The sequence below is a fragment of the Saimiri boliviensis genome, chromosome 4 (genome assembly GCF_048565385.1).
Source record: "Saimiri boliviensis isolate mSaiBol1 chromosome 4, mSaiBol1.pri, whole genome shotgun sequence".
Classification (NCBI taxonomy): domain Eukaryota; kingdom Metazoa; phylum Chordata; class Mammalia; order Primates; family Cebidae; genus Saimiri; species Saimiri boliviensis.
Window position 1 is genome coordinate 101,880,550 of NC_133452.1, and position 12,074 is coordinate 101,892,623.

A 12,074-nucleotide genomic window follows, 5' to 3' on the forward strand; every position below is an offset into this window, starting at 1 on the left:
GGGCCACACTTAACTATTTCTTTTTTTTCTTTTTTTTTTTTTTTTTTTTGAGATGGAGTTTCGCTCTTGTTACCCAGGCTGGAGTGCAATGGCGCGATCTCGGCTCACCGCAACCTCCGCCTCCTGGGCTCAGGCAATTCTCCTGCCTCAGCCTCCTGAGTAGCTGGGATTACAGGCACACGCCACCACGCCCAGCTAATTTTTTGTATTTTTAGTAGAGACGGGGTTTCACCATGTTGACCAGGATGGTCTCGATCTCTCGACCTTGTGATCCACCCGCCTCGGCCTCCCAAAGTGCTGGGATTACAGGCTTGAGCCACCGCGCCCGGCCACACTTAACTATTTCTTTAATTTTTTGTTGAAAACTGAGCATTTAAAATAATATGGCACCTGTGGAAAGCAGATCACCCAGGTTTGTTTTGTTGCTGTTTTTTTTTTTTTTTTTTAAATCACTTTCCTGGACTAATCCTGCAGTCTGTGTACTTTTTCATGCTTGTCTACTGAATCTCTACTTGGACAGCTTAGTGGTTGCCTAACGACGGGACATATTTCCATAAACTCCATGAACCAATAAATCTCCCAGCCTTTTTGAAGGTCTCTCTGTGTATTGGTATTATGGCTTCAATGCTCTGGCAGGCAGTTTACAACTGTGCCTTAACCTTCACTTTATGCTTGTATTGTACAGAGCCTCAAAGTCAAAGATGAGAGATCAGGGCCTTCTCTTTCCTGGGCATATGTATAGCTCTGCACATGCATATGGCCTTCTAGCTCTTGGGGAATATTCAGGGCTTTTCTGAGCCTTCTATGGGCATCTCATTCCCCAGGGTTTTTGTTGTTGTTGTTGTTGTTGTTGTTGTTGTTGTTGTTGTTGTTGTTGTTTTAGTATTTTTGTTACACACTGGTAATGCTGCCTCAGGCAGCTGCACTGTTAAACAATTGCTGCTAATTATTTTTGATAATGCTCTGCAGACAAGACTGTTTGCACAGAGTTAGCCCTGAGTTAGGTAAAATAAAAACAAGCTCTAAGAATAGAGCTTCTCAGAGAGTTTCCTGATAGGTGCAATACTGACAAATTCTTTGGGGGTGGGGCTTTTCGGAAATTAAAGCCCGTTTTTGTTCTCCCTAGAGGTGGCTACATTGCTGGTTTTCACAGCTATCACAGTTGCAAGGCTGTTGTTTTTCATGGTGAGCGTGGGGCTGCCAAAAAGGGTTGGAACTGTAACAAGCTGAAATATCACAAAGCTCTGCATTACTGAGATTAAGCCATTATCTTCAAATTGTTGCAAGCCTCTGGTTATTTTCCAGAGTTCTGAAAAAGTCGATTTTGACAGTATTTTTTTTACAGATATTATTACTTGAGACTAGATTCAGTTATTTTCCAATTTTTTAATTGCTGTAAAATACACATAACATGGCCAGACATGGTGGCTCATGTCTGTGATCCCAGAACTTTGAGAGGCCAAGCCAGAAGGATTTCTAGAGCCTGCAAAGTTAAGGCTGCAGTGAGCCATGACTGTGTTACTGCACTCCAGCGTGGACAACAGAGTGAGATCCTGTCTCTTAAAAAAACAAACAAAAATGCCGGGCGCGGTGGCTCAAGCCTGTAATCCCAGCACTTTGGGAGGCCGAGGAGGGTGGATCACGAGGTCGAGAGATCGAGACCATCCTGGTCAACATGGTGAAACCCCGTCTCTGCTAAAAATACAAAAATTAGCTGGGCATGGTGGCACGTGCCTGTAATCCCAGCTATTCAGGAGGCTGAGGCAGGAGAATTGCCTGAACCCAGGAGGCGGAGGTTGCGGTGAGCCGAGATCGCGCCATTGCACTCCAGCCTGGGGTAACAACAGCGAAACTCCCTCTCAAAAAAAAAAAAAAAATCACTTAACATGAAACTTTCCTCTCAACCATTTTTAAGTGTACAGTTCAACATTTTGGAAATACAGTCATAATGTTGGATAGACATCACCACCACCATCTCTGCAACTCCCTTCCTTCCTTCCTTCCTTCCTTCCTTCCTTCCTTCCTTCCTTCCCTCCTTCCTTCTGTCCTTCCCTCCCTCTCTCACTCCCTCCCTCCTTTCTTCCTTCCTTCCTCTCTCTCTTTCTTCTTTTTTTCAAACTCTTGTCTGTTGCCCAGGCTGGAGTGCTGCCTCAGGCAGCTGCACTATTGGTGGGATCTCGGCTCACTGCAACCTCTGCCTCTTCGATTCAGGCAATTCTTCTTCTTCAGCCTCCCGAGTAGCTGGGACTACAGGCACACACCACCACACCCAGCTAATTTTTGTACTTTTAGTAGAGACAAGATTTCACCATGTTGGCCAGGCTAGTCTGGAACTCCTGACCTCAGGTGATCTGCCTGCCTTGGCTTCCTAAAGTGCTTGGATTACAGGCATGAGCCTCCAAGCCTGGCCTTTTAGTTTTTTCAGTTGTTTTGAGACAGGTTCTCACTTTGTTGCCCAAGCTGGAGGGCAGTGGTGTGATCACAGCTCACTGCAGTCTTGACCTTCTAGGCTCAAGTGATCTTCCACCTCAGCCTTCCAAGTGACTAGGACGACAGGCGTGCACCAACTCATTGGCTAATTTTTTACTTTTTGTAGAGATAAGGTCATGTAATGTTGCCTAGGCTGCCTTAAACTCCTGGCCTCAAGCAATCCTCCCACCTTGGCCTCCCGAAGTGCTGGGATTACAGGCATGAGCTACCTGTGCCCAGCCATTCACAACTCTTTTCATCTTGTAACTGAAACTCTATATCCATTGAACATTAACTCCCCATTTCTCCTCCCTGCAGCCTCTGGCAACAACCATTATGCTTTCTAACTGTATGATTTTGACTATTCTAAGTATCTTATGTAGGTGGAATCATATAGTACTTATCTTTTTGTGATTGGTCTGTTTCACTTGGCATAATGTCCTCAAGTTTCCTCCATGTTATAGCATATTGCAGAGTTTCTTTCCTCTTTATGGCTGAATGAATTCTATTGTATATATTTTTCTATAGCACATTTTACTTATCTTTATATCTGCTGATAGCCAATTTAGTTTCTTCCATATTTTAGCTATTGTGAATAATGCTGCTTTGAACATGGATGCACAAATATCTCTTCAAGACCCTACTTTCAATTCTTTTGGGTATATACCCTGAAGTGAAATTTCTAGATCATATGGCAGACAATTCTATGTTTAAGTATTTGAGAAAGTGCCATACTGTTTTCCACAGCAGCTGTACCTTCTTATATTACCACAGACCATGAATGAGGATTCCAGTTCCTCCACATCTTTGCTAACACTTTTTCTTTTCTTCTTCTTTTTTTTTTCAGTTTTTATTATTTATTTATTTATTTATTTATTTATTTTGAGACAGTCTTCCTCTGTCGCCAAGGCTGGAGTGCAATGTCACTCTCTTGGCTCACCGCAACCTCCTCCTTCTGGATTCAAGCAATTCTCATGCCTCAGCCTCCCAAGTAGCTGGGATTACAGGTGAGCGCCACTACGCCCCTCTAATTTTTGTGTTTTTAAGTAGAGACAGGGTTTCACCATGTTGGTCAAGCTGGTCTCAAACCCCTGACCTCGTGATCTACCCACCTCAGCCTCCCAAAGTGCTGGGATTACAGGCGTGAGCCACCGCACCTAGCTAACACTTTTTCCCTTTCTTTTTTTTCTAATAGTAGTCATCCTATTGGTTGTGAGGTGGTATCTCACTGTAGTTTTGATTTGAATTTCTTTAATGTTGCTGAACATATTTTCATGTGCTTATTGGCTATCTGTATATCTACTTTGGAGAAATGTCTATGCAGGTCTTTTGCCGTTGTTTTTGTTTTGTTTTGTTTTGTTTGAGATAGTCTCACTCTGTTACCCAGGTGAGAGTGCAGTGGTGCAATCTCAGCTCACTGCAACCTCCGCCTCCCAGGTTCAAGTGATTCTCCTGCCTCAGCCTCCTGAGCAGCTGGGACTACAGGCGCAGGCCACCATGCCTGGCTAATTTTTTTGTATTTTTAGTTTAGACAGGGTTTCACCATATTGGCCAGGCTGGTCTCGAATTCCTGACCTCATGATTCACCTGCCTTGGCTTTTCAAAGTGCTGGGATTACAGATGTGAGCCACTGTGCTTGGTCTGCCCATTTGTTAATCAGGTCTTTTGTTTTTCTGTTGTTGAGCTTTAAAAGTATCTATATGTCTGACTATTAAGCCCTTGTCAGATTTAAAATTTGAATTTTTTTCCTATTCTGTGGGTTGTTTTTAAATGCTGTTTATATTGTCTTTTGAGGCACACAATTAAAAAATTTTCAGAGTCCAATTTGTCTATTTTTTATTTTGTTGTCTGTGCCTTTGGTGCCATATTCAAGAAATCATTGCCAAATCTAATGTTGTAAAGATTTTAGCCTACATTTTTTTTTTCAGGAGTTTTATAGTTTTTGCTCTTATGTTTAGGTTATTAATCCATTTTGAGCTAATTTTTGTAGTGTTACATAAAGGTCCAACTTCATTCTTTTGCATGTGTATATACATTTTTCCCAGCACCATTTGTTGAAAAGACTGTCCTTTCCCTATTGAATGGTTTTGGCATCATGTGAAAAATCACTTGCCCATATATGGGAGGGTTTCTTTCTGAGTATTCTGTTCTATTCACTGGTCTATATATCAGCATCACAGCGTTTTTGTTTTGTTTTGTTTTTGTTTGTTTTTACTATAGCCTTGTAGTAAGTTTTGAAATCAGAAACTGTGAGTTCTCCAATTTTGTTTTTCTTTTTCAAAATGATTTTGGCTATTTGGGGTCCCTTAAGATTTCATATAAATTTTAAGATGGGTTTTTCTATTTTTGCAAAAAACATCGTTTTACAGAAATCTTGCAAATTTTGATAGAGATTGCATTAAATCTGTGGCTCACTTTGGGTAGTATTGACATCTTACCAATATTAAGGGCTGGGTGGCAGTGGCTCATGCCTGTAATCCCAGCACTTGGGGCGGTCGAGGTGGGCAGATCACGAGGTCAGGAGTTCCAGACCAGCCTGGCCAACATGGTGAAACCGAGTCTATACTAAAAATACAAAAATCATCTGGGCATGGTGGTGGGCGCCTGTAATCCCAGCGACTTGGGAGGCTGAGGCAGGAGAATTGCTTGAACCTGGGAAGCGGAGGTTTGCAGTGAGCCGAATCTGCACCATTGCACTCCAGCCTGGGTGACAAAGCAAGACTGTCTCAAAAAAAAAAAAAAAAAAAAAAAAAAAAAAAATTAAGTCTTCCAATTCATGAACATGAGATGTATTTTTCATTATTTATGTCTTCTTTAACCTCTTTCAGAAATTTTGGCAGTTTTATTTGTACTAGTATTTTACCTTCTTGTTAATTCCTAAGTATTTTATTCTTTCTGATGCCATTGTAAATGGAATTGTTTTAGTAATTTCCTTTTCAGATTGTTCATTGATAGTGTATAGAAATGCAACTGATTTTTGTGTGTTGACTTTGTATCCTGCTATTTTGCTTAATTCATTTATTAGCCCTAACAGCTTTTTGTGTGTCTGGAATCTTTAAGGTTTTCTACATGTAAGATAATATAATCTGTGAATGGAGATAGTTTTACTTCTCCTTTTCTAGTTTAAATGCCTTTTATTTCTTTTTCTTTTCTAATTACTTTGGCTAGACATTCCAGTACTATGTTGAATAGAAGTGATAAAAGTGAGCTGGGCACAGTGGCTCACACCTGTAATCCCAACACTTTGGGAGGCCGAGGTGGATCACCTGAGGTTAGGAGTTCAAGACCAGCCTGACCAATATGGCAAAACCCTGTCTCTACTAAAACAACACAAAATTAGCTGGGCGTGGTGGTGGTTGCCTGTAATCCCAGCTACTCAGGAGGCTGAGGCATGAGAATTGCTTGAACTCAGGAGGCAGAGGTTGCAGTGAGCCTAGATTGCACCATTGTACTCCAGCCTGGGCAACAAGAGTGAAACTCCATCTCAAAAAAAAAAAAGTTTCTAGAAGTGATAAAAGTGAGCATCCTTGTCTTGTTCCCAATTTAAAGAAATGCTGGGCTGGGCGCGGTGGCTCAAGCCTGTAATCCCAGCACTTTGGGAGGCCAAGGCGGGTGGATCACGAGGTCGAGAGATCGAGACCATCCTGGTCAACATGGTAAAACCCCGTCTCTACTAAAAATACAAAAAATTAGCTGGGCATGGTGGCACGTGCCTGTAATCCCAGCTACTCAGGAGGCTGAGGCGTGAGAATTGCTTGAACTCAGGAGGCAGAGGTTGCAGTGAGCCTAGATTGCACCATTGTACTCCAGCCTGGGTAACAAGAGCGAAACTCCGTCTCAAAAAAAAAAAAAAAAAAAAAATGAAATGCTTTCAGCTTTCCATCACTAAGTCTGATGTGTGCTATGGGTTTTTCATATATGCCTGTTACTATGTTGAGGTAGTTTCATTCTATTTCTAGTTTGTTAAGTGTTTTAATCATGAACCAGTGTTGAATTTTGTCAAGTGCTTTTTGATGATGTGTTTCATGATTATCTCAATCATTTTTTTATTCATTCCATTAATGTCATAATATACTTCTTTTTATTTTTCTTTTTTTTTTTTTTTAAATAAAGATGGGGTTTCACCATATTGGTCAGGCTGATCTTGAACTCCTGACCTCACGTGATCCACCTACCTCAGCCTCCCAAAGTGCTAGGATTACAGGCGTGAGCCAGCATGCCCGGTGTAATATATGTTCTTAATTTTCATATGTTGAACAATTCTTGTATTCCAAACCATACTTACCTTCCTCCTGGTCATAGTGTATAATCCTTTTAATATGCTGCTGAATTTGATTTGCTAGTATTTTGTTGAGTTTTTTTTGCACTGATTTTCATAAGGAATATCGGTTTGTAATTTTCTTGTAGTGTCTTTGTCTAGTTTTGGTATCAGAGTAATTCTGGCCTCATAAAATGAGTTAGGAAGTATGCCTTCCTGTTCAATTTTTTTTTTTTTAAGTTTGAAATTAATTCTTCTTTAACTGTTTGATAGAATTCGCCTGTGAAGCCATCAGGTCCAGGGATTTTCTTTGTCAAGAGAAATTTTTGATTACTGATTCAATCTTCTTACTAGTTATAAGTCTATTCACATTTTCCATTTTTTGTGATTTAGTGTTAGTAGGTTTTGTGTTTCTGTAAGTTTATTCATTTCATCTGGGTTATCCAGTTTGTTGGCATGCAGTTGTTCATAATATTCTCTTATAATCCTTATTTTTCTAGAATTGGTAGTAATGGCTGCATTTTCATTTCTGATTTTAGTAATTTTAGTTTTTTTCTTCATTCATCTAGCTAAAGGTTAATCAATTTTGTTAATCTTTTACAAGAACTAATTTTTAACTTCATTGATTTTCTCTATAGTTTTTCTTTTTTCCTTTCTTTTCTTTTCTTTTCTTTCTTTCTTTCTTTTTTTTTTTTTTTTTTTTTTGAGACAGAGTCTTGCTCTGTTGCCCAGGCAGGAGTGCAGTGGCGCAATTATGACTCACTGCAACCTCCACCTCCAAGGTTCAAGCAATTCTCCTACCTCAGCTCCCAAGTCGCTGGGATTACAGGAGGCCTGTTTTCTCTGTTTGTGTGTTCCTTATCTCTGCTCTAATCTTATCATTTCCTCCCTTGGGCCAGCTTTGGGTTTAGTTTGTTCTTTTTCCCCTAATCCCTCTCTCCCTTCCTCCCCTGCCCACCTCTCCCCTCTCCTCCCTTCCCCTCCCCTCTCCTTTCTCCCTTCCTTCCTTTCTTCTGAGACAGTTTGGCTCTTGTCCCCCAGGCTGCAATGCAATGGCACAACTTCAGCTCACTGCAACCTCTGCCTCCCAGGTTCAAGTGATTCCCCTGCCTCAGTCTCTTGAGTGGCTGGAATTACAGGCACATGTCACCATGCCTAGCTAATTTTTGTATTTTTAGTAGAGATGGGGTTTCACCATGTTGGCCAGGCTGCTCTCAAACTTCTGACCTCAAGTGATCTGCCTGCCTCAGCCTCCCAAAGTGCTAGAATTACAGGTGTGAACCACCGCGCCCGGCCCCTAGTTTCTTGAGCTGTAGAGTTAGATTGCTGATTTTAGATCTTTCTTGTTGTTTTAATGTAAGCATTTATTTATAGCTGTAAATTTCTCCCTTAGCACTGCTTTCACTGCATCTCAGAAGTTTTGGTGTGTTTTTTATTTTCCTTCACTAAGTATTTTTCTAATTTCCTTATGATTTCTTCTTTGTCCATTAGTTGTTTAAGAGTATGTTGTCTAGCCGGGCTTGGTGGCTCAAGCCTGTAATCCCAGCACTTTGGGAGGCCGAGGCGGGTGGATCACGAGGTCAAGAGATCGAGACCATCCTGGTCAACATGGTGAAAACCCGTCTCTACTAAAAATACAAAAAATTAGCTGGGCATGGTGGCGCGTGCCTGTAATCCCAGCTACTCAGGAGGCTGAGGCAGGAGAATTGCCTGAACCCAGGAGGTGGAGGTTGCGGTGAGCCGAGATCGCGCCATTGCACTCCAGCCTGGGTAACAAGAGTGAAACTCCGTCTCAAAAAAAAAAAAAAAAAGAGTATGTTGTCTAATATCTACAAATGTGTGAGATTTCCAGTTTTACTTCTGTTATTTATTTCTGACTCCATCCCACTGTGATTGGAAAAGATACTTTGTGTGATCCCTATCTTTTAAAATCTGTTGGTACTTAGGTACTTAATTTGTGGTCTAACATATGGTCTATCCTGGAGAATGTTTCATGTGCATTTGTGAAGAATGTGCATTAGGTCATTGTTGAGTGCAGTGTGCTATACATGTCTGTTTGAACTGATTGCTTTATTATGCTGTTTAGCTCCTGCATTTTCTTATCTTTTATCTGGTTGTTCTATTCATCATTGCAAAGAGGATATTGAAACTTCTAACTATAGTTGTAGAACTGCCTATTTCTCCCTTTAATTCTGGCCATTTTTTGCATCATATATATATGTGTTTGTTTGTTTGTTTTGAGATGGAGTCTTGCTCTGTCAACCAGGCTGGAGTGCAATGGTGCAATCAAGGCTCACTGCAATCTCTGCCTCCTGGGTTTAAGTGATTCTTCTGCTCCAGCCTCCTGAGTAGCTGGGACTACAGGTGCATGCCACCACACCCAGTTAATTTTTTTTTTTTTTTTTTTTTTTTTTTGAGATGGAGTCTTGCTCTGTCACCCAGGCTGGAGTGTAGCGATTCAGTCTTGGCTCACTGCAATCTCTACCTCCAAGGTTGAAGTGATTCTCCTGCCTCAGCCTCCCGAGTAGCTGGGATTACAAGTGCATGCTACCATGCCTGGCTAATTTTTGTATTTTTAGTAGAGACAGGGTTTTGCCATGTTTGTCAGGCTGGTCTCGAACTCCTGACCTCAGGCAATCCACCTGCCTTGGCCTCCCAGAGTGCTGGGATTACAAGCATGAGCCACCTCGCCCAGCCAATTTTTGTATTTTTAGTAGAGATGGGTTTCGCCATGTTCGCCAGTCTGGTCTCCAACTTCTGACCTCAGGTGATCTGCCTGCCTTGGTCTCCTAAAGTGCTGAGATTATAGGCATGAGCCACCATGCCCGGCCTGCATCATATATTTTGATGACCTCTCATTAGGTGTGTATATGTTTATCATTACTATAACTTCTTGCTGTTTTGAACCTTTAATATGTAATATCATTGTCTCTTATAACCTTTTTTGATTTAAAATCTATTTTGTCTGCTATTAGTCTAGCCACCTTACTCTCTTTTGGTTACTATTTGCATGGAATATCTTTTTCCGTATTTTCACTTTCGATCTGTTTGTGTTTTGGGATCTAAAATGGGTCTCTTATAGACATCATAAAACAGATCATGTGGATTACTTTTTTCATTCTGCCAATCTTCATCTTTTTGATTGACAAATTTAATTTGTTTACATTTAAAGTAATTATTGATAAGGAGGGACTTATTTCTCTCATTTTGTTTTATGTTTTCTTTTTTACTCAATTCAATTAATTGATTTTTTGAGACAGTCTCTGTCACAGAGGCTGGAGTGCAGTGGCATAATCTTGGCTCACTGTAACTTCCATCTCCCAGGTTCAAGAAATCCTCCCACCTTAGCCTCCTCAGTAGCTGGGACCACAGGCACATGTTAGCAATTTTTGCATTTTTAGTATAGACAAGGTTTCACCATGTTGGCCAGGCTGGTCTCAAACTCCTGGTCTCAAGTGATCCACTTGCTTCAGCTTCTCAGAATGTCAGGATCACAGGCATGAGCCACCATGCCCAGCACATTACATGTTTTTTATATGCCTTATAGCTTTTTTGTCCCTCACTTCTTGCATTATTGTTCTTTTTCATATTTTATGTATTTGGGGGTAGTAAAATGTTTAAATTCTTTCTCATTTCTTTCTATGTATATTCTCTAGCTATTTTCTTTGTGGTTACCATTAGGATTACATTTAACATGATAATCCTGTGATAGTACTCTAATTTGAATTTACGCCAGCTTAACTTCAATAACATACAAAAACTCTGCTTCATTACATACAACACTGTATTCACCTCTTTCGGTTGTTGATGTCACAAAATTACACGTCTATACATTGTGTATCCCTAAACATAAACTAAAGAAGCAGCCTCTTTGTCTGGGGTAAATACCTGGGTGGGGTTCACTGTCTCACACTGAGAAGATTAACAACAGTGACACACACACACACACACACACACACACACACACGGAGTGGGTTAGGGAGTGGAAAGTTAATAGGCAGAAGAAAGGAGAGAGGAGAGCAAGTTTCTCTCTTGTGAGAGAGAGGTGGCCAAAAGGGAAGAGGTGGCCTGCGGCAGACCGCAGCAGATTTTATAGGCAGGCCTGAAGAGGCGGTGTCTGATTTACATAGGGCTCACAGATTGGTTCAGCCAGGTGTGACATTTACATAGCATTCAGGGAAGGCTGATTGCCCCACCCTAATCTTATTACTAAACAGACTTTCCCCACTTGGCAAGTGCCATCTTGTCTGCTCTTTACTGTACACGTGGCTGGCAAAGAGAAGAGGAGATGGAGCCACCATTTTGATCGTGCCAAGTCACAGGTAGCCTTTTTTTATTGGTTCAACTGCCGGCAATCACTGGGTCAAGCTTCTAGCTTGGTTGTCTATGTCTAAAGCTCGATTTTACAGGCTGCTCTTTGTTAGAAAAGAAAGTAATTTGGGGGCTGCTTTTCATTAAAAGGAAAACCTTACCGAGGATTCCTGTACGCTATCTGCCTAAGTTCCCTTTTCTTAATTCCTGTATCACTAATATTTTGTAAATGCATTAGTCTCCTAAATTATACAGAAAACAAAATATAGAATTGCAAACCAAAGTTGAAATAATACTGGTTTTTAGGCTAATTGTTTTTAAATGTATTCATCTCTCACATCATATAAAAAATAAAAAGTGGAATTACAAGCCTTTGTGGTAATAATGCTAACTTTTATAACTGTCCATGTATTTACCTTTATTTTTATCTTTATTTTTTTCATATGGCTTCATATTATGGCCTGGTGTCCTTTCATTTCACCCTATAGGACTTCCTTGAGCATTTCTTGAAAGGCAGATTTAGTGGTAACAAAAGCTCTCAGCTTTTGTTTATCTGGGAATGTCTTCATTTTTTCCTCACATTTTTTTTTTTTTTTGAGACGGAGTTTCACTCTTGTCACCCAGCCTGGTGACAAGATTGCAGTGGCGCAATCTTGGCTCACTGCAACTGCTGCCTCCTAGGTTCAAGCAATTCTCCTGCCTCAGCCTCCCAAGTAGCTAGGATTACAGGTGCTCGTACTTTGGGAGGCCGAGGCAGGCAGATTACTCAGGAGTTTGAGACCAGCCTGGCCAAAATGGTGGAACCCTGTCTCTATTAAATACAAAAATTAGCTGGGCATAGTGGCAAAAGGCATAAATTTACAGATTCAAAAAGCTTATAAATTCTCAAACAGCAAATGCCCAAAGAAATCCACTCCTAAATGCATCATAACCAAACTGCTAGAAACTAAAGGCAAATAAAATATTTTAAAAACAGCCAGAGAAAGTTGTCAGAATCAAAATGGAGTCACTTATTTTAAACATAAGTTTAAATAAA